Source organism: Hemiscyllium ocellatum, chromosome 48 (genome assembly GCF_020745735.1).
Source record: "Hemiscyllium ocellatum isolate sHemOce1 chromosome 48, sHemOce1.pat.X.cur, whole genome shotgun sequence".
Taxonomy (NCBI): Eukaryota; Metazoa; Chordata; class Chondrichthyes; order Orectolobiformes; family Hemiscylliidae; genus Hemiscyllium; species Hemiscyllium ocellatum.
This window is the reverse complement of record NC_083448.1, coordinates 18489940-18511252: the sequence shown is the minus strand read 5'-3', so window position 1 is coordinate 18511252 and position 21313 is coordinate 18489940.

The window sequence follows — 21313 nt, the reverse complement described above, 5'->3', positions numbered from 1 at the left end:
GCCCCGCAAGTGCCGAGCGGCCGCCGCGTCGTGTGCCCACCTCCCGACGGGAGAGGGTCTAACCTCCCCCCTCTGTCTCTGTCTCTCACTGAATTCCCCCCCCCCACCTCCCCTCGCCCCCCCCCTCGCTGTCAACATCCGGAAGGGGGGGGGTTACCGTCAACTAGTTGTTCAACTGCACACCCCCACCCCCACCGCCCCAAACGCAAACACTGGCGACTGGAGCAGGTCACAGGCCGGGAAGGGGGAGGAAGATAACTCACCCCCCCACCCCCCCACTCCTCTGCCTCGACTTCCCCCACAGCCTGCCCACCGACTACAAGGCAGATGCCAGCAGTGTGATGGAATATTCCCCAACTGCCCTGGACGGTTGCACCCACCCCCCAAACACACTCAAGAAACTTGGTACGTGGCACAGTGGTTAGCCCTGCTGTCTCACAGCGCCTGAGACCCAGGTTCAATTCCCGACTCAGGCGACTGACTGTGTGGAGTTTGCACGTTCTTCCCGTGTCTGCGTGGGTTTCCTCCGGGTGCTCTGGTTTCCTCCCACAGTCCAAAGATGTGTGGGTCAGGTGAATTGGCCATGCTAAATTGCCCATAGTGTTAGGTGAAGGGGTAAGTGTAGGGGTATGGGTGGGTTGCGCTTCGGCGGGTCGGTGTGGACATGTTGGGCCGAAGGGCCTGTTTCCACACTGTAGGTAATTTAATCCATCCAGGACAAGACACCACCGCCTCACTCTGCCACTGATGCACACCGGCACCATGTGTGCAAAAACGCACTGCTGACATTCACCAAGGCTTCTTGGACAGCATCTTCCAGACCCACAATGTCTACCACCTCCAAAGATAATGGGAACATTCCTCACAAGCATCACCCCCCCCCCCACCACCCCCCAACCTCCCACCACTCCCCCGCATGTTCCCCTCAGAGCCACTCTCCATGCTGACTCGGAAATATATCAGCGTTCCTTCACTGGGTCAAAATCCTGGAACACCCTCCCTAACAGGGGACTGAATGCAACAAATGTCACAGAGTCTGCAGCAGATCAAGGAGTAAACTTTGTACCATCTACTCCAAAGCAATCAGGAATGGGCCATACGTACTATCCTAACCAGCAACACCCTGATGCCGAGAATTAGAGTCATAGAGATGTACAGCACAAAAACAGACCCTTCGGTCCAACTCATACCAGATATTCCAACCCAATCTAGTCCCACCTGCCAGCACCCAACCCATATCCCTCCAAACCCTTCCCATTCATATACCCATCCAGATGCCTTTTAAATGTTTTCATTGTGCCAACCTCCACCACTTCCTCTGGCAGCTCATTCCATACACATACCACCCTCGATGTGAAAAAGATGCCCCTTAGGTCTCTTTTATATCTTTCCCCTCTCACCCTAAACCTATTCCCTCTAGTTCTGGACTCCCCCCCATCCCCGGGAAAAAGAATTTGTCTATTTACCCTATCCATTCCCTTCATGATTTTATAAACCTCGACAAGGTTACCCCTCAGCCTCCGACATTCCAGGGAAAACAGCTCCAGCCTGTTCAGCCTCTCCCTGTAACTCAAATCCTCCAATCCTGGCAACATCTTTGTAAGTCTTTTCTGAACCCTTTCAAGTTTCACAACATCTTTCCGATAGGAGTGAGACCAGAATTGCATACAATATTCCAACAGTGGCCTAACCAATGTCCTGTACAGCCACAACATGACCTCCCAACTCCTGTACTCAATACTCTGACCAATAAAGGAAAACATACCAAACGCCTTCTTCACTATCCTATCTCCCTGCGACTCCACTTTCAAGGAGCTATGAACCTGCACTCCAAGGTCTCTTTGTTCAGCAATATTCCCGAGGACCCCTTACCATTAAGTGTATAAGTCGTGCTAAGATTTGCTTTCCCAAAATGCAACACCTCCCATTTATCTGAATTAAACTCCATCAGCCACTTCTCAGCCTATTGGGCCATCTGATCAAGATCCTTTTGTAATCTGAGGTAACCCTCTTCGCTGTCCACTACACCTCCAAGTTTGGTGTCATCTGCAAACTTACTCACTGTACCTCTTATGTTCCTATCCAAATCATTTATGTAAATGACAAAAAGTAGAGGGCCCAGCACCGATCTTTGTGGCACTCCACTGGTCACAGGCCTCCAGTCTGAAAGACAACCCTCCACCACCATCCTCTGTCTCCTACCTTCAAGCCAACTGTGTATCCAAATATCTCGCCCCCATCGAGGTCACTCACCTCCTTTAGTGAAGGAAATTTGTCTTCCTTAGCTTGTCAATCTCACAGGGTAACTCCAGACCCACAGCAATGTGCGGACTGACCTGTTCTCTGAAATGGCTGAGCTCTCCACAGTTCGGGATAATAGATAACTTCTGGTCTTAGCAATGATGCCCGCATCCAATTAAAGAATACAGTTTTTTTATGAATTAGCCACCCATCCAAATCCCACTTTCCATTGACCTGTTTCTCTCCCATCTTGTCGGTGACAGCACTTTGAGTGAATATCACGTCCTTTACAATCACACCCCAAAACCCTGCTGTCCATTTCCGAATTCACATCAGGTCCCTGTTCACTGACCTATCCTGGCTCCCACTTTAGTGACACCTTGATTTGAGAGACTCCCCCCCACTCTGCTCTCCATCGTTGGATAACCAGCCACTCAGGTTTTGCGAGACTCTTCCCAGGTCTCCACTCGGCATTCCCGGTTCTTGTGGGTTCTCTCTGGATTGCTTGCAGGTCCTGGGTTTGTCAGCTCACCCTCAGCTCCGTGCCATTTCCCCCATCTCTCACATTCTGCTTCATGTGGGCTGCCAAATGGCCCCTGTCTGCAGCAGCAGCTCAGTGTCTGCACCAGGATGCTTCACAAATCCTTCTCCCAAGCATCAGGAGCCAGAATAGAATCATTGCAGAAAATTGGCAAGAGTGCCAACAAGAAAAGATAGCGACCCAAGTCACAACAATCCCTCCTTTCCCAATGGGGAATGGTTACTCACAACAAGCTGACAACAAAGAAACAACATTCCAAGAAGGATACATCAAATGGCTGAGAATATTATGAAAGAGTTTCATCATGGACCTGTCAAGGACTTAATCAACAGAAGCAGGAGTACGCCTTCATTCAACAAGATCACAGCTCACCTGTTGCAGGCCTCAACTGCAGTTTCATGCCAGCTCCTCATTGCCCTCAACTGCGTGCCAATTGACAATCTGCCCACCTTCTCTTGAAGTACTTCCAAAGGTTTCAACACCACAACTTTCTGGGACAATGATTTCCGGCCATTCACTGCCCTCTGAGAGAAGGAATTCCTTCATATCTCAGTGTTAGATGAGAGTCTGCGTCTTCTGGGAACGTGTCCACCACTGGGTGGAAACATCTTCTCAGTATCCACCCTGTCAAGCCCCTCAGGATGTTGTATGTTTCACATAAGATCACGTCTCATTTTGTGAATCCGGGTAAATAAAGGCCTTACCTGCTTCGGAATGTTTAATAAATCAACCCATTCTTCTGAGTGAATCAACTTTCAGCTGCCTCCAATCTTTTCTGAAAACACAGAACACACCTTTAAGCTCTGAGATCAATCCATCACCGACAGAAATAGTATATTAAGAGAATAGGAACATAAAAACAGAGGAACAGGAGGAGGCCATTCAGCCCCTTGAACCTGTTCCACCATGCAATGAGATCATGGCTGATCTGTGTCCGAAATTCATGTATCTGCCTTTAGCCCATATTCCTTAAAATCTTTGCTTCTCAAAAAATAACAGATCTCAGATTTGAAGATAACAATTGATCCTGCATATACTGCCATTCGTGGAAGACAGTTCCAAAGCCCTCCCACCCTTTGTGTGTTGCAATGCTTCCAAACATCTCTCCCGAATGGTCTGGCCCTCAGACAATGCCCCTGGTTCGAAGATCTCCAAGCTTGGAAATAATTTATCTTCATTTGCCCTGTCTTTTCCTGTCAATATGTTGAAGCTGTCAATCAGATCACACTGTAATCTTCATAATTCTAGAGAATGCAGGCCTTATCTCTCCTCATAACTTACCCCTGAAGCCCAGGTATCATTCTTGGAAACTTGCATTGTACTCTCTCCAAGACTAGTATATTGTTCCAAAGCTGGTCTGCCCAGATCTGCTCACAGTGTTCCAAATGAGGACTTTTCAGGGTTTAGTATCACTGCAGCACAACTTCTGGTTTCCAGATATCAAAAACAGCATTCCATTATAGAGTGGTCGAGTCATACAGAACAGAAATGGATCCCTCAATCCAATTAGTCCGTGCCGACTATATTTGCCAAACTAAACTAGTCCCATTTGCCTGTGTTTGGTTCTTGCCCCTCCCAACCCTTCCTATTAATGTATCTGTCGAATCGTTTTTTAAATGTTATAACTGGACCATCCTCCACCACTTCCTCTGGCAGTTCATTACATACACAAACTACCCATTGTGGTAAAAGTTTTGCCCCTCAGGTCCCTTTTAAATCTTTCCCCTCTCACCTTAAACCTACGCCCTGTAGTTTTCAACACCCCAACCCAAGGGAAAAGACCTTTGCTGTTGACCTCTCCCTGCCCCTCATGATTTCTGAACCTCTCCAAGGTCACCCTGCAACCTCCTCCACCCCAGTGAACAAAGGCCTAGCTGATCCAGCCTCTCTTTATAACCCAAAGCCTCCAGTCCTGGCAACATCTTCCTCAATCTTTTCTGAACCCTCTCCAATTTCATAATATCCTTCCTGTTGGATCCATTACTTGTTCCGGGTGCATCAAGGCCATCCTGTGACAAAGTGGCAACCCTGTCCAGTTCATCTCTCAGCAATGCCACAGACACCCATACACCTTCTTGATTATTTTCTGCACTTGTTTATGACATTTTAAAGGAACAGACACCTAAACCCCCAAGTCTAATTGCACTTCGTTTCGGTCATCCATTGCTTTTAACTGCATACTGTCCAGAAAGTGCTCTGATCTCCCCTTTTTCAATCCAAACCTCCCACTTGTTGACACTGAACCCCATCTGCTACTGTTTTGCCCATTCACTTGGTCCATCCGCATCCCTTTGGAATTTTATCCACTCTGTCTATAACGTTACCAAACTTTGTGACATCAGCAAATCTGGATTTGTATGGTTTTCAATGGCATTATCCAAGTGATTGGTGAAGATTGTGAATAATTGAGGGACTGACACAGATCCACATGGAACACTACGGGTCACACTCTGCCAGTTTGAGTAACTCGCAGGTATCCCCGACATTCTGTCGTCTGCAACTCAACCAGTTTCCCAGCCACGTCAACAATTCGCCCTCAAAGACGTGGACTCCTTCCTGAGTTAATAGTCATATAGATGAGACTTCATCAAATGCCTTCTGGAAATCCATATCAACAACATCCACCGACAGTCCCCTGTCCATGATCTGGGTCACCTCTTTCAAATGAATTCCACGAGGTTTGTCAGGCAGAACGGACCTGTTATGAATCCTTGCTGGCTCTCCTTGGTGAAATGGAATTCTTTGATCTGTTTGCAAAACCGATGTTGCCACAAACTGCTACCCCTCCCTTGGAGTCTCAACCCTTTCACACGTCTTTCTGGAAGATTCATCACATGATCTTTCACCTCCGGTGACTCCATCCTACAACTTGCCGGACACTGATTATTTTCAGTCATGGGAGGTTGCGGACTGGACCAGCATTTACCGCCCTTCCCTCGTTATCCTTCAGAAGGTGGTGGTGAGCTGCCTTCTTGAACTTCTACTGTAAGTAGACCCACAATACCCTTGAGGGGGGAACTCGCAGGACTCTGACCCAGCGACACTGGAGGAACAGTGATATATTTCCAAGTCAGGATTGTGAGTGGCTGGGAGGATAACTGGCAGGGGATGGTGTTCCCATGTATCTGCTGCCTTTGTCCTTCAAAATGGCAGTAGTTGTGGGTTTGGAAGGTGCTGTCTGAGGGCCTTTGGTGAATTTCTGCAGCGCATCTTGTAGATGGTAGACATGATGCCAGTGGGTGTTGGTGATGGAGGGAAAGAATGTTTCAGGGAGTGAATATGGTGTCAATCAAGTGGCTGTACCGTCCTGGACTGATTGACTGACCTCTCCATCATTTCAATGTTGCACCTTCCCACACACAGAGAAAAGTGACAGGTTCTTTGATACTCGACTGAATAATTCTTGAATGTCAGTCAAAAGGCAATTTTCCCACCTCCAATATTTTTACAACTGAGATGAGGAAGTTCTCAAACAAAAAGGAAACAAGGGGCATGCATTGAAATGCTCCAGTGGTTGTTTTGCCCTGGTTGTCTCCAGCTTCAATCTGTAATTCCCAGAGATTCTAGGAGAATCCAAAACTGAGGCAGCCCTAGCTGTATTGTTTGTGTGGACACTTTGTCCTTGGGAGAGAGAGGAGATTCGACAGAACTATGAGCAGTTCAGACACAGCTGACAGTGAGAAACTGTTGACATCAGTGGATTGATCAAGAGCCAGAGGGCGCTGATTGAAGGTGATGGGCTAAAAAAGCAGCAGCAGTTGGAGAAAAGTCTTGACCGCATGACCCGAGAGAGATTCAACTGAGGCATTCAAAAGACAATTCAGATGATCATCAGCTGAAGACAAAAGATTTGCAGGAAATGGCACGGAGAGTGGGACCAAGTGAGTTTCTGTTGCAAAGAGTTGATGCAGACCCATTAGGGCTGAGTGGCCACCTTCTGTGCTGTGACCATTCATTGACTTTCCCAGGCTCTGATTTTCAGCAATTGAAGATTCGAATCTGAAAAGCCTGACATACACAAAAAGTTTTTATTCAGTCAGAGAGATTCGGATTCGGGATCAGAAGGAGGGTCTCAGCTCTCGGAGAAAGCATTTGCTGCACATCCTGGAAATCTCTCCAGGGGACAAATGTGGCACCCCTCTCAAAGTCACAACTCCCAAGTGGAATGACGCCCATCAAACAGAGGTGTTTCCTTCACATTCGTGGGATGGAAGATCAACACATAGTTCTATGGGCTGAGGTAGACGTGGTCGAAAGACAACCAAAACAATGCTTGACATGAGGTCTTACAACATGCATTTTCACAACTGAGTGACACTGTAACCAAAAGCCAACAATGTCAGAACTATCTGTGGGACATCCTGAGCTCCAATGACAACAGGCACCAACTGTGCAACCAACAACACACAACAACATCTGGGCAGCCACTCCCAGATTCTGAGCATCCACTGGGGAAGGACAGTTCCCCTGAACTCCCAGTTAAACCGATGCCTGATGTTTATTCATGACTGGCCTTTTCTTCTGCTCTTCCACACAAAAAGAAATATCTTCCCAAAGATGACCCGATCAAAGGTCATTTTAAAGACCTCGGTCAGGTCACTTCCTTTTTCATTCAGAGATCTTGCAAAGGATTGCACATCTCTAGGCAGCTTCGAGACAGTAAAATCATTACCTCAAACGGAAATAAATCGTTAGCAAAAGGGAACAAAATGTTTCCAGTGGCTCATTGAAGGTTTCAGCCCAACAGACCTGACCTGTGAACTGCCTTGTTGGCTTGCCAAAATCTGGTCAGAACATATGACCAAAACAAGTAATTCCAGTAACGTGGCCAGTCATGTCAGGGGGAGAACTCACAAGGTTGGGCTCAGTTCTGTACCAACTGCTGAAATGGGAACACCAAGCCATTAACCTGAAGGTTGAGAAAAGACTTTTTTAACAAGTTGGGAGGTGAAACCAAGGTATTATTGATTTGGGTCTCTGGATTGCTCGTGGTACAACCATGCTGCAACCATCTCCGTGTGGCCGTTAGAAACCAAGTTCATGAAGAAAAGTATCTCACTCTGAAAAGCGAACACGAACCGGGAACCTGCCGAAACAGAGAACAGTGTCACCCACTGAGCCAGGTCTGGTGCTCACCTTCCAATCTGTGACACAATGAGAAAACAGCAGCACCCATGGGTGACACCCCATCATACTCACCATCCTCATTAATAATGTGTGTGCATGCAGCAAGTCATTCAGATCAAAGAAGGGTCATAAGTTACACGACTCCTTCCACAGGGAGCACAGGCTTCACCAATCACGTTTCCTCAATCTTTTCATTTATTCTTAACTGAAACACAAGAACATAAGAGATAGATAATGGGAAGGCTATTTGGCCCCATTGGTGCTGCCCTGTCACTCAATATAATCATGGCAAAACATGGTCTTCAACTCCTATTGGAGCCCTTCTGAAATGTCATTATTTTTATTTTATTTTGGTTTGTCGCTGTGAACTGGGAACTGAGGTGACTTTTGGACTGAGGGTAACAGCTTGCGTTGAGAGAGAAAAGCTGATCAAACAGGTTTTGTTTATTTGTGAGGCCTGAATTGCAGGTTTGTCCCAGGTTCTGCAATTGCTTTCTCATCAGGGAAGAACATCACAATTAAACAGATTTCAGCAGTTGGCGATTAATGAGGTCAGTACTTGGGGAACTCCTTTCAATAAAGTCTGGAAACGATCTTGTGGTCAAACGTACGGCAGATGGTAACTGGGACCTCATGGAGGACAGAGTCAGGGTCTGTCAGGGGTGGTCAGGTTTGAATTGGGTTTTGGTCGGTGTTTTCTGAGAGAAGGAATCTGGCTGGTGATGCAAAAAATCTGAGGATGTGAAAACTAACTTCTCTTATCAGCTTTTGGAATTTCAGGGAAGACAAAGCTCATGCATAACTGTGACGACTTTTATCTGAGTGAACTGCAAAGGTGACCCTGATTGACATCTTCAGAAAATCCTGTGTGCCTATGGAACAACACATCTTGAAAACCGTTTTAGTAATCTGGCCAATTTGTTATTTTCTTTGACTTATCCCTGAAACCTGTGTGTCTGTCTGCCTTTTGTGTAAATAAGTGAAGACAAAAAAAAACTGCAGATACTGAAATCTAAAGTAGACAGGAGGGAGGCTGGAAGAACACAGTAAACCTAGAAGGGTTTGACCCGAAACGTTGACTTCTCCACCTCCTGGTGCTGCCTGGCTTGCTGTGTTCTCCCAGCCTCCTGTCTGTCTGCTTTTGTGTCAATGGGACTGGAAAGAAAATTCATTGGGTTTACAGCACAGACCAATGAGATTACTTTATTGTTTAATTATTACTCATCCAAAGTTACTATATTGTTAATAAATCGCTAATTCTTTTGTTTAAGATACAAACCAGTGCCTGGAATTGATTCTGGGATTCGTGATTCAAAAGTCGAGAGTGTGCTGCTGGGAAAACACAGCAGGTCAGGCAGCATCTGAGGAGCAGGAGAATCGACGTTTCAGGCAAAAGCCCTTCATCAGGAATGAGGCTTGTGGGCCGGGGCTGAGAGATAAATGGGAGGGGGTTGGGGGGAAGCACCACACTCTCCACTCTGATCTCCAGCATCTGCAGTACTCACTTTTTCCTTTGTGATTCAGAAGTCTGAGTGGAAACCAGGGGAGTCAATTTTGAGGGTCTTTGAAGGTTATAATTTTCCTGTGTTCTGAACACAGAGACAGAAAGGCTGCTTTGGGTCAGTTGTCTGTCTGCACGTTGTAGCACTCCACCTTCCCACCCGCTCCTCATATCCTTTCCTTCTCCAAGAGACCAAATATCTGTCAATCCCAGCCCTAAATCAAGCCCATTAATCCTGCAGCCACAACCTTTTGGGGCAGAGAATTCCCAAGGATTGACAACTGTCTGAGTGAAAAAAAACCCTTCTCATTTCAGTCGAAAATGACCCACATCTTGTCCTGAAACTATGTCACTCTGGTTTCAACATCCCAGCTAAGAGAAAGAACCTCCCAGTCTCAGCCCCAGCAAACCCCTTTCAGATTGTTGTATGTATCAGTGAGATCAAATTCCAGAGAGTATTGTCCCACATTCCTTAGCCTCCCACTGTAGGACAACCATCTCATCCCAGGGACTAGTTTTGTGAGCCATCCCTGGGCTATCTCCAATGCGAATAGACCGTTCCTTGAATGCAGAGGGAAAACCTACACACTGTATTGCAGATAAAGCCTCACCAAAGCCCTATACAATTACAGCAAGGCTTTCTTATTCCTGCACTCAAATCCTTTTGCAGTAAAGGACAACATAGCATTTCCCCACTGAGTGAAGGCTGCAGCTAAAAGCCTTCCCTTTCCAAGTACATCCAGGCTTTGTGAAGCCAACACCTGCGTGTTTTATTCCTCTGACCCAAGTGGATAATGTTAGATTTTTCCATATTATATTCCATTTGGCGTAACACTACCTTAGCCCGTGTAGATCTCCTCGAGTCATCTTTACTTCCTCCTCACAACTCAAAAAAGGTTTTGCATTATTTTTAAATTTGGAAATCCCACAAATGGCCCTGACATCCAAATCATTGATGGAGATTGTCAACTGGTGGGACACAAGCATCGTTGCAGTCACACACTTTCCAGAGCTTGCCTACCTGAGAAAGGCCCATTTATTCCTGCTGTATGCATGTTTAACCAACTCTAAATCCATTCCAACATATTAAATTCAATCCCACGCACTTGATTTTTTGTTTTACTAACCTCCATTGTGGAACTTCTGAAATATCCAAAGACACCACAACCACTTGGAACCCCTTATCAACGCTGCTCATAATATCCTCAAATCAACTGATCAGTGTGATTTCCCCTTCATAAGTCCATGTTGACTTTGTCCATTTACCAGGAAGGGAGGCTCAGGAAGAGTCAGGAATAGCAGAGAGCCGATATTTCCCGGGAATGTGACAGGGTGTGCCTGATCCTGAACTGTTCCCGCAGGTTGACATGGAGCTTAGCTCAGAGGGTTTCCTGTTGAACTGACCACCTAACATAAGGAACATTCGACCGTGGTACAAGGGGTTTAAGATTGATGCAAGATGATCCTATGGTCCAGATTCACCAGAATCTCATGAAATGGTAGGATAGGAGGTATGACCTGGATAACCTCTTTCCTACTGCTACAGCCCTCTGTCACATCAACAATTTTCATTCTTGACAAGTTTTTCTGCAAACTCATTTGTCAGTTGAGGTCACAGGCAGCAAACAGCTTGCCATGATTTTGTGCCCTGAAATCTAAAAAAGTCTTTTGAAGAAATCCCCAAGTCCCACAGTTTCATAGCATTAGTAAAATGCTAAGTGATACCCCAGATGAGGTATTCAGGCAGGCAGGGAGATCTGAAGGAGCACCTTACACTGCAAGAGACAGAGAGACTGGAGGGGCATTCCAGAGCTCAGGGTGCAGACAGCGGAGCACAACACAGCTAGCGATGGAACCATTCAAATCTGGGGTGGACAAGAACCACATGCATCATTATCTGTGTGAACATTTGCTTATGAATTGAGAAGCACTTACAAATGCAGTAACACTTGTCATTTGGATGGTCTTTGGCCAATTGTTTATGGACTTGCAGACCTCCCATACTGTTTGCCCAGACTCAGTTGTCACATTGTGGGTTTTCCTAACCACACAGGGGTTTGTGCCTTGTGAAAGATTTCACATCAGTCATTCAATCAACTGAGTTTCATTGCAGCTTGAATTTTATGGCCCATTGTAGCCATTATTTCATCAAAACCTGCCACATGACACTGCACGTAGTGATTTTTGCCCATTTCTGAAGAGCAGGGGCCTTCTCAGCCTGCCCAATGAAACAGGCCTGGGGATGGCCTGGTGATTGGCCTGAATTGAATCAGGGCCTCAGGGTCTTGCAATACCTCAGGGGAGGATAATGATTCCAAAGGCTGGGAGCAAGGCAAAGGATTGAGGATTGAGAGGAGGTGGTAAGGGTGGGGGGACGGGTTGGGGGGGGGAGCCAGTGGTGCTGAGGTCAATGTTTGGTCAAAGCTTGATTGTCCCACAATAATCTGCACACCCATGGCCATGATCCACACAAACCCACAGGACTATACATCACCCATGGTTCCAGGAGTCATTGGGCAGATCCTGATTCAAGCAGCCTGACAAGAAGATACTCAGGTTGGCCAGAAAACATCTGGTCAAACAGGTTGAACTGATGAGGGCTGGGCCACAAAGTGGAATTCCACTCAGCATCTGAGTGAAAGGTGATAGTGGCCAGACCTGAGGGGCCCAATGGCCTTCTCCTACTCCTGGAGTTCTTTTGTGTGTTCAAGTTGCAGAGAGGGAGAGGAAGAATTTTGGAAATAACTCCAGAGCATTATAATGAAGTACCCCACCATATCTGAGTGATGACAGGGAGAAAGTTACAATTTGAACTGAGGCAAGTTGTGATTGATTGCAAATTGAAGGAGAAATGGAACAGATTGAATGATCCATGTTTCAAAACATTGACTAAGAAGGACTATACAGGCTGAGCCTCTTCAAGTTGGGAAGCAGCATGAGAGAGATCATTTCCTGGTCAAAGGGACCAAAGATTAATGAAACCCCTTCAGGCAATTGGCATTGAGGTTGTGATGACAAGATCTGTGAAGGTACAGTCTGTTGGGATAGGTACAAGAAGGGTCAGTGGTTACTGGAAAGATTCTACAGGTTTGGGAAAAAAACATTACAACATCACAAGCAAGTATTTCTGAGATTCTAACAGAGCGCAAATTTCAAAAGTGTTTCTTTACTTTTGACAGGCCTGAGGTTGGGATACTCTTAGATAAATTCAAGGCTTTTGATTTTAAGCAGAGTATTGGTATTTCAAAAAGATGAATGTAACATATTCATGAACTTAACCATAATAATACAACATATTCAAAATGCATTCACAAGATTTTATCACGGGCACTTCCTACAAGGCAAAATCTTTCACAAGCAAAGACCTCAGACAGGGAAGATCCTACTCTCCTGTTCTCCTTGAAATGAAGTTTCAAACAAAATGGAAAATCCCCCAATTCAATGCATTCCCACATGAAGAATAAAAATAACAAAGGTCTTTAGGATGGAGGGCAGTCATAGTCATCATCGTAGAGTCATACAACACAGAAACAGACCCATCAATCCAACTTGTCCATGCCAACCAAGTTTTCCAAACTGAACTTGTCCCACAAAGCTTTGGAAAAATGGCCAAGGATTCCATCAGGAGTGAGAAAGAATACCATTGTTATGCAGGGAAACATTTTCCCCAGAGTATCGTGCATCTCAGAACTCACTTTTTGTTTAGGTCAGATATGTTAGTTTGTACCCAATTGCAGCCCACTGTAACAACTTGCACTTATATGGCACATTAACAGGTCAAAAGATTCTAAGGAGAATGATGAAGACTGACCCAGAGCCAGATGTCAGGTGTTATGGACCAGGCCTGACCCCCTCAAAATATTTTAAGAAGGTAGCCCAGACCCTGGCTTTGTTAATTGTTTTAAGTAGGTGTAACGCAGATATCCCAGGAGGGATGCAACTGACCCAACCACTTAGTTTTAAACAAAACAGAATTTATATGCAAGATTACCAAATGAAACACAAACAAAAGAGAGCACAATTCCAAATAATTCAACCGAATTGAAAACCCAAGGCTACCCGAACTTAATGATGCTGTTCCAAACTCCTGCCACAATCCCCACAAACACCTCTTGGCACAAAAGGAAAAATCAGACACAAGGTCTTACGGGAGAGAGGGCAGAGGGACTCGGTATGGAACACCTTCTTCCATGTCACTGTTTCTTTGACCAGCAGCCTCACAATGACTGACTGCGTTCAGTGAACAGCCAGACTGCTAAACCCCAAGCCAAACCAAAACAGACCACAGAGATGTTGAACTGGGTGAACTGGCCATTCCCCTTCCATTGTACAAATGTTTTTTATTCAAAAACTTGAAAACCTTTTTGTCCGAGCCAGTATCGGTTAGCTGGAATGAAATTGGCCCGAAAACCTTTTAAACCAAGGCATTTCAGAATCATTGCTTTCACTACCCCTCTGAGAAAAAAAAAGCCAGGACAGCTTGTTAAAGATGTAAAGCACGGAAACAGACCCTTCGGTCCAACTCGTCCATGCCAACCAGATATCCTAACCAAATCTAACGAAATCCTATTTGTCAGCTCTTGACCCATATCCCTCCAAACCCTTCCTATTCATATACCCATCCAGATGCCTTTTAAATGTTGTCATTGTACCAGCCTCCACCACTTCCTCTGACAGCTCATTCCATACACGTACCATCCTCTGCGTTAAAAAGGTTCCTCGTAGGTACCTTTTAAATTTTTCCCCTCTCACCCTAAACCTATACCCTCTAGTTCTGGACTCCCCAACCCCAGCGAAAAGACTTTGTCTATTTACCCTATCCATATCACTCATGATTTTATAAACCTCTATAAAATCACCCCTCAGCCTCCGACGCTCCAGGGAAAACAGCCCCAGCCTGTTCAGCCTCTCCCTATAGCTCAAATCCTCCAACCCTGGCAACATTCTTGTAAATCTTTTCTGAACCTTTTCAAGTTTCACAACATCTTTTCGATAGGAGTGAGACCAGAATTGCACACAATATTCCAACAGTGGCCTAACCAATGTCCTGTTCAGCCGCAACATGACCTCCCAACTCCTGTACTCATTGCACTGACTAATCAAGGAAAGCATACCAAACACCATCTTCACTATCCTATCTACCTGCAACTCCACTTTCAAGGAGCTATGAAGCTGCACTCCAAGATCGCCTTGTCCAGCAACACTCCCCAGGACCTTACCATTAAGTATATAAGTGCTGCCCTAATTTACCTTTACAAATGCAACACCTCACATTTATCTAAATTAAACTCCATCTGCCACTCCTTGGTCCATTGGTCCATCTGATCAAGATCCCATTGTACTCTGAGGTAACCTTCTACACCTCCAATTTGGTGTCACCTTCAAACTTACTAACAATAGCTCCTATGTTCACATCCAAATCATTTATATAAATGACGAAAAGTAGTGACCCAGCACTGATCCTTGTGGCACTCCACTGGTCACAGGCCTCCAGTCTGAAAAACAACCCTCCACCACCACCCTCTGACTTCTACCTTTGAGCCAGTTCTGTATCCAAATGGCTAGTTCTCCCTGTATTCCGTGAGATCTAACCTTGCTCACCAGTCTCCCATGGGGAACCTTGTTGAACGCCTTACTGAAGTCCATTCAGAAAATGTGAGGGCGGGTGACCAAACATTTGACCAAAGAGACTGATACTAAGGAGCAATTTGAGGAAGGGGAAAGAGGTGGAGGAACAGAGTGGCACAATCATTAACGATGCAATGAGAAGACTTACAAAAGGACTTAGATCAGTTTTGTAACTAAATGAGAGAATAAAAGATAAAATGAAGTATTGCACATTGGACAGAAGACGAATACGAGCGTGTACATCGACAGAGGTTAGAGTGAGGGTCTATAATGCAATGGTCACACTTTGTTTTGTGTGCAGTGCACATTTGTTGTCAATGAACTTGATCAGGAATGTGTCGATGCTGTGAAGGTCTGGGAAGGGAAGCACAAGACTGAACCCAAATGGAAAGGGGAAGTGTGATGGGGAAAGATAAAACTTGTCTCACTCCTTCTGCCCTGTAACCACTCTATCACAGCACACTATCCAGAAAGGGGCACCCTTCACGAACATCCAGGAAGTATGAAAAGACATATCTAAATACATCACACAGAACATTAATTCACCAAAGCAAGACTTAAATGCATGAAGTTGAACTGATGAAAAATAAATGTAGTATGGCTATTAGGGGAACATATCGACTTGGAAGGCACAATGAATCTTCAGTACCTGTCAGGTGAAATAGTAGAAGTATCAAAAGTACTCTTGTTGAAAACCCTTTCCCCACTCAGCTGGTTGAACTGGTATACTTGCAGTGGTCAGTTTCCACAGGATAAATGGCTTCCTCTCACCATTCAGTTCAGTTATCTTCTCGCCACCAGCAACAATTACGTTGGTCACAAAATATTGTAACAAGGAACTAAATTGAGACATTCCTCGCCACTTTCACACAAAAAAATTGCAATAGTTTCCATAAGTGAAAACATTTGTACAGAAGGAGCACAGAGCTGGGAGGAAAATGATCTTCTGGGATCCTGGAGAAAGTCAGCCGAGGGTTTCAAGCAACCCTCAAGTGAGATCGAAGATGGGACTTGTGGCTCATACAGAAAAATAACATGCAAGGAAAAAAAAATAGCAGTTACACTTTGTCTCATGAGTACAGAGAAAGTGCTTCAAAGAGTGAATTCGGCTATGGCCCTTTTGTTGAGACTTGTGTACGATTTCCACTTGTCCCAATGCAGTACATCTGTGCCACAGGGAAACATACACCAAAGATACCTATTATTTCAGCAGAAAAAGGCAGGTTACTTAACTGGCTTTCTGTTCCCTATAAGCCTTGTGTTAATAAGGAACAATGTCAAAACAGACAACCATGCAGGTTCTATCATTGTCATTAGGCTGCAGCTGGATGTTATTATCTGAAATATTTTCAGTTTTCTGTGTGAGATGCTCAAGTTTTTATTGTCCCTGAGCATGAAAGGATTGGTTTTAATGGCATTCGATGAATGCTATGTTCACACAGATCCAGGCTTTTCTTCAAAACATTCCTACTTGGTCACCTCAATCGAATTCCAGTGATAGCAAATAGCTCATCGCTTTTATTACACCAACTTGAACTGTCCCAAGGTCCACACTATGTTTGGAAACGATGTGAATAATTAAAGACTTGTAAAATTTGCACTTGGGGGGGTTTATTAAATTGCACTTCAGTGTCCTGTGAAATCAAATGAACTTTAGGATGTTTATACTTAATATTTTATCTTACCCTTTTTGAAAACTATTTTCGCAATTCCCTTTCGAACACTGAACTTACTCATCGCTTTTTCAGTTTATTTTGTTCGACATCAACTAAATAAACAACTCTTTAAAGTCAAGGATTATTCATTTGCTATAATCCCTTCCAATCAATTTTGCTTGCATCATTTCAATTTGATGACAGGCTCTACAGAATTATTACAATACACTTTACAGAATGTCATTTCATGATTCACTTCATGCACCCAATATTTGAACTTTGGGAAAAAAAACTTTGCAAGATTTTTTCCTTGATTATTTCAAATGTTTGAGAGTATTCACATCCAGCTGGCCTGGGTATTTACATATTTAGACAATGATTGTATACTTTCCTCATTGAGGGAATTTGGAGTATTGAGGATTCACCCAGATTTTCCAATGCTCCAACCTCAATGTAATTTAAGTAATTTGTCAGAATACACATTGAAGTATTAATAGCATTCCAAATATTTTCATAGATCGTCAATGAATTCATTGGGTTGATTCCAGAGATGATGGTTTTGTCTTATGAAGAGAGGCTGAGCAGTTTAGGTTTCTACTATCTGGAGCTTAGCAGAAGGAGAGAAGATCTCATGTGAAAACTCTCTTGTTCAACTTGAAAGGTGCAGAAAGGATTTACAGGGATGTTGCCAGGGTTGGAGGGTTTGGGCTACAGGGAGAGGCTGGGACTGTTTTCCCTGGAGTGCTGGAGGCTGAGGGGTGACCTTATTGATGAACGTGGATAGGATAAATAGACATAAGTGTGGGGGAGTCCAGAATGTTGGGGTTAATTCATAACTGGGGTGCCTAGGTGGGGGCTAGGGAATGTACTATTATTGCTACAACAGGCATTGACAAATTCAGTCCCTAAACAGTAAATCACAGCCATGCGGGAGGAAGCGAACAACTGCAAGGCGACCTGACTGAAGCCACATTCCCCATTGATTAGATCATGTCAAAACTAACAAAAGAACCGGTAACTGTCGGATAGTGTAAATTGGAACACATTATCGATGGAGTAACTGTTAATGCCCCCCCCCCGATGTAAATCCCCATCGAAACCGGTGATAAATTATAATGCCTGTTAAACCCCCTATGGAGAATTATTGATTCAGTAAAGGAAAACGCCTAGCCAGGTAGACACATAGCAATTAGATTGATCGACCAAACAATGGACTACTGATTACAGAGTCAGAACTGCCGGACCCAGGATGGCTGAACTATTGTTCAGCACAACAGGGGTTAGACAGGCACCTCAGTGCGGCCAATGGAGACACAGATCCCCTCGCACACAACAGAACAGACCAATGAGAGGAACGATCAAGGGAGAATGGACCGGGGACTCGAAGAACCGGGAAATATAATTTCGCCAGGTCCGAAGAGAAAATCGGAACGTGCCTTCTCCAGCAAGCCTGAAAGCTTGCTGTTACACGGACGTCTCTCTCTCTCTTTTCAAATAAAGCAGTTTCGTGCTTTTGAATCTGGCCTGATGTCTCACTCTTTTCGGTACGAACATGGAGACGGGAGCCCCGTCCCAACAAGAACTAGAAGGCATAGATTTAAGGTGAGAGGGAGAAGATGTAAAATGGACCAAAGATGCAACTTTTTCACACACGTGTATGGAATGAGCTGCCAGAGGAAGTAGTGGAGGCTGGTGCAATTACAACATTTAAAAGGCATCTGGATGAGTATGTGAATAGGAAGGGTTTGGAGGGATATGGGCCAAGTGCTAGCAAATGGGATTAGTTTAATTTAAGATATCTTTTCACATGGTCATGTGGAACCGAATGGTCTGTTTCTGTGCTGTACATCTGTATAGCTTGGTGGGAGAATCTAGAACAGCAGGTGATACTTTTAGGATAAGGGACAGCAGATTTTATTTTAAAAAAGAGGTTTGCAGAAGTAACTTCTCTCAAATGGTCCTGAATGCGTGGAATTCACTATCCCAGAGTGTGGTGGATGCTGGGACTATTAAGGAAGAGATAGACAGATCTTTAATTAAAAGCAGGTTAAAAGGTTATGGAGATCAGGCAGGAAAATGGAGTTGAGATGGGTGTGAGGCCAGCGATGATTGCTTTGAGTGGAGGAGCTGAATTTCCTATCTCTGTTCCAATGCCTTACATTTTTATTCAATACCTGAATGATGGTTCGTTAAAAGAACTGTGATATTTTCAAGGTGTACAACATTGGTGAATGTTTCCCTGCCCCCTTTTGGCACCATGTTTAAACCTTCTCATTCAGGTCTTCCTTTACAAAACAATTAAAGATTCCCAGAGTTGGAAATACAGAGCCTATTTCTGAGCCAAAAGATTGACTCTGTGGGATTACGGTGAACCGGGAGGGGTTTTTCAATCCAGCTAGTTCATTAAGATTTCTACGTAGCATGCAAGATGCATGGATTCTATGAATACAAGCCTCCCCATCCGGTTTCAAAATATCATAGAATCCCTCCAGTGTGGGAACAGGCCATTTGGCCCAACAAGTCTATACCCACCCTCTGAAGAGTATCCCACCCTGACCCATTCCCCTTCCCTGCAACTCTCCATTTTCCATGCACCTAACCTCCACATCCCTGGACCCAATGGACAATTTAGCGTGGCCAATTCACCCTGACCTGCACATCTTTGGATTGTGGGAGGAAACCAGAGCGCCCGCAGGGAACCCACTCTCTCAGTGGGTTTGCTATTCCCTCTCATTATTCAGCCCTGGTTTTTCCCCAGTGATTCCCTTCAGTCCACACGTTAAATGATTGGGTCAAATTTCCTGTTGCATCTATTTGGGATGTATCTATTATTATTCACAATTCATTTCAGGAAGCATGGGCAGGTGGGACCAGTTTAGTTTGGGATGATGGTTGGCTGAGACTGGTTGGGCAGAGGGGTCTGCGTTTCCCTGCTGTTTGACTCTGTGATCCCCGGGTCCTGATCTTCCAGAGTGGAGAAAACTCTCTCAAACCTCTTCACAGGCGTTAAAGACTTGCATCAGGTTCTGTAACAGAAACTGCAAGAAAAACTCAGCAGGTCTGGCAGCATTCTGAGGAAGGGTCACTAGACCTGAAACACCGACTCTGTCTTTCTCTCCACCGATGCTGCCAGACTTGCCGAGTTTCTCCAGAAATGTCTCTGTTTGTTTCAGATTTCCAGCATTTGCAGTTCTATTTTTTTTATGGGGGTGGGTGGTTTGGTCTCAAACAGGCAGTCAGGCGACTAAAGCGGGGAGGGAGAGGGAGAGGGCCTCAATTTCATGTTGTCGGTCAATAAAACGCGGAGGGACTTAGCTCAGCAAACACAATATATTTATGTTTCAACATTTGCCCACGGTGCAAATGGTACAACAATACATTAGGTATCTTTCAAATGGCGATACTTGAACTAAATTACAGTAATTGCATTACAATAGACAAGAAGCCAATGAGAATATCGGTGAGAAATCACCATCTCTTCACAAAGTCAAGCAATGCACCTTATTATAAGGTACAATAACATCTTAAAAATAACGCCACAAAATAGAATTACATCTTTGTTCAAAATACTGTATGCAAAAATCTTCCCAAAAAAAGCATTTCTCACAGGTTTCTTCTGGACTGGAGATATCAAACCACTTTTGATCCCATGTCTGACATAACAAGGTTCACATGCAGACATTAAAAACTGGAAAGAGCAAAAAACTAACGAGAAACATTCTGTCTGCCATGAAAGAACAGCTTCAAACTTTTTCTTGTTGTTGTTGTTGTAGCGCGCAGTTTTCAGGAAAGAAATGTTCGCGTGTATTGGCATGCTTTAACATGAATGACTGGGAGTGCTCAGTCAAGGTGCAGAAGTGCTCCACTCTCATTTCCCTCAAGAAAACTGAAAGGCGGGGAGAAAGGGCTGGTGGGTGGGGGAATTAAACACAAGTTCGGCGTGTTGCAGGTAGCTGCGATGATGCGGATGGAGTGTGCACTCCCAGCCGTGGTGTCCTTGCACAAGGGCAGTGCACCCACACACACACACACAGAGACACGCAGTGGTCAACCCAGAGGGACACGGATGGAGAGGAGGCGGCAGGGTGTCTGCTAGCTCCTTTCACAGCCCAACATGACCAGGCGGACTGTGACTGTCCTTTCCTCCATGTGTGTGTGTGTGGGTGATGCTGATGGTGAATTGTCCCTTCGGATGGTTGACCTGCAACGCTTTTGTTCCCCTGATCACTGACAGTATCCCGAGGAAAGTGAGTGGGGTGGGGGAGGAAACATTGAGCAAATTGTGCAAACTGGGAGGAGGAGGGGGGGTCCCAGGCAGTTTATCTTTTTCCTTTGAAAAGAGGCGAAATGGCCGGAGTCTTGCCTTTGCTCCAGTGGGCAGTACATTTTACAAAGAGGTCACTGTGCTCCCAGCTGCCCCAAACCTGTCTGGGTGAGCACAGGTAACTGTCCAAAGTGCTAGCTTCCTCTCGGTGAGATCGGGCTGGGGGAGGGGGCTTTGGGGTGGGGTGGGGAGGGGGTGATGTTTGTTTGGTCCTCCTGGTCCACGAATATCCAGCGGTCAAACTGAGAGCCGTGCACTCCACTCCCCTGACTCCCAGTGCCAGCCCAGAGGCCAGT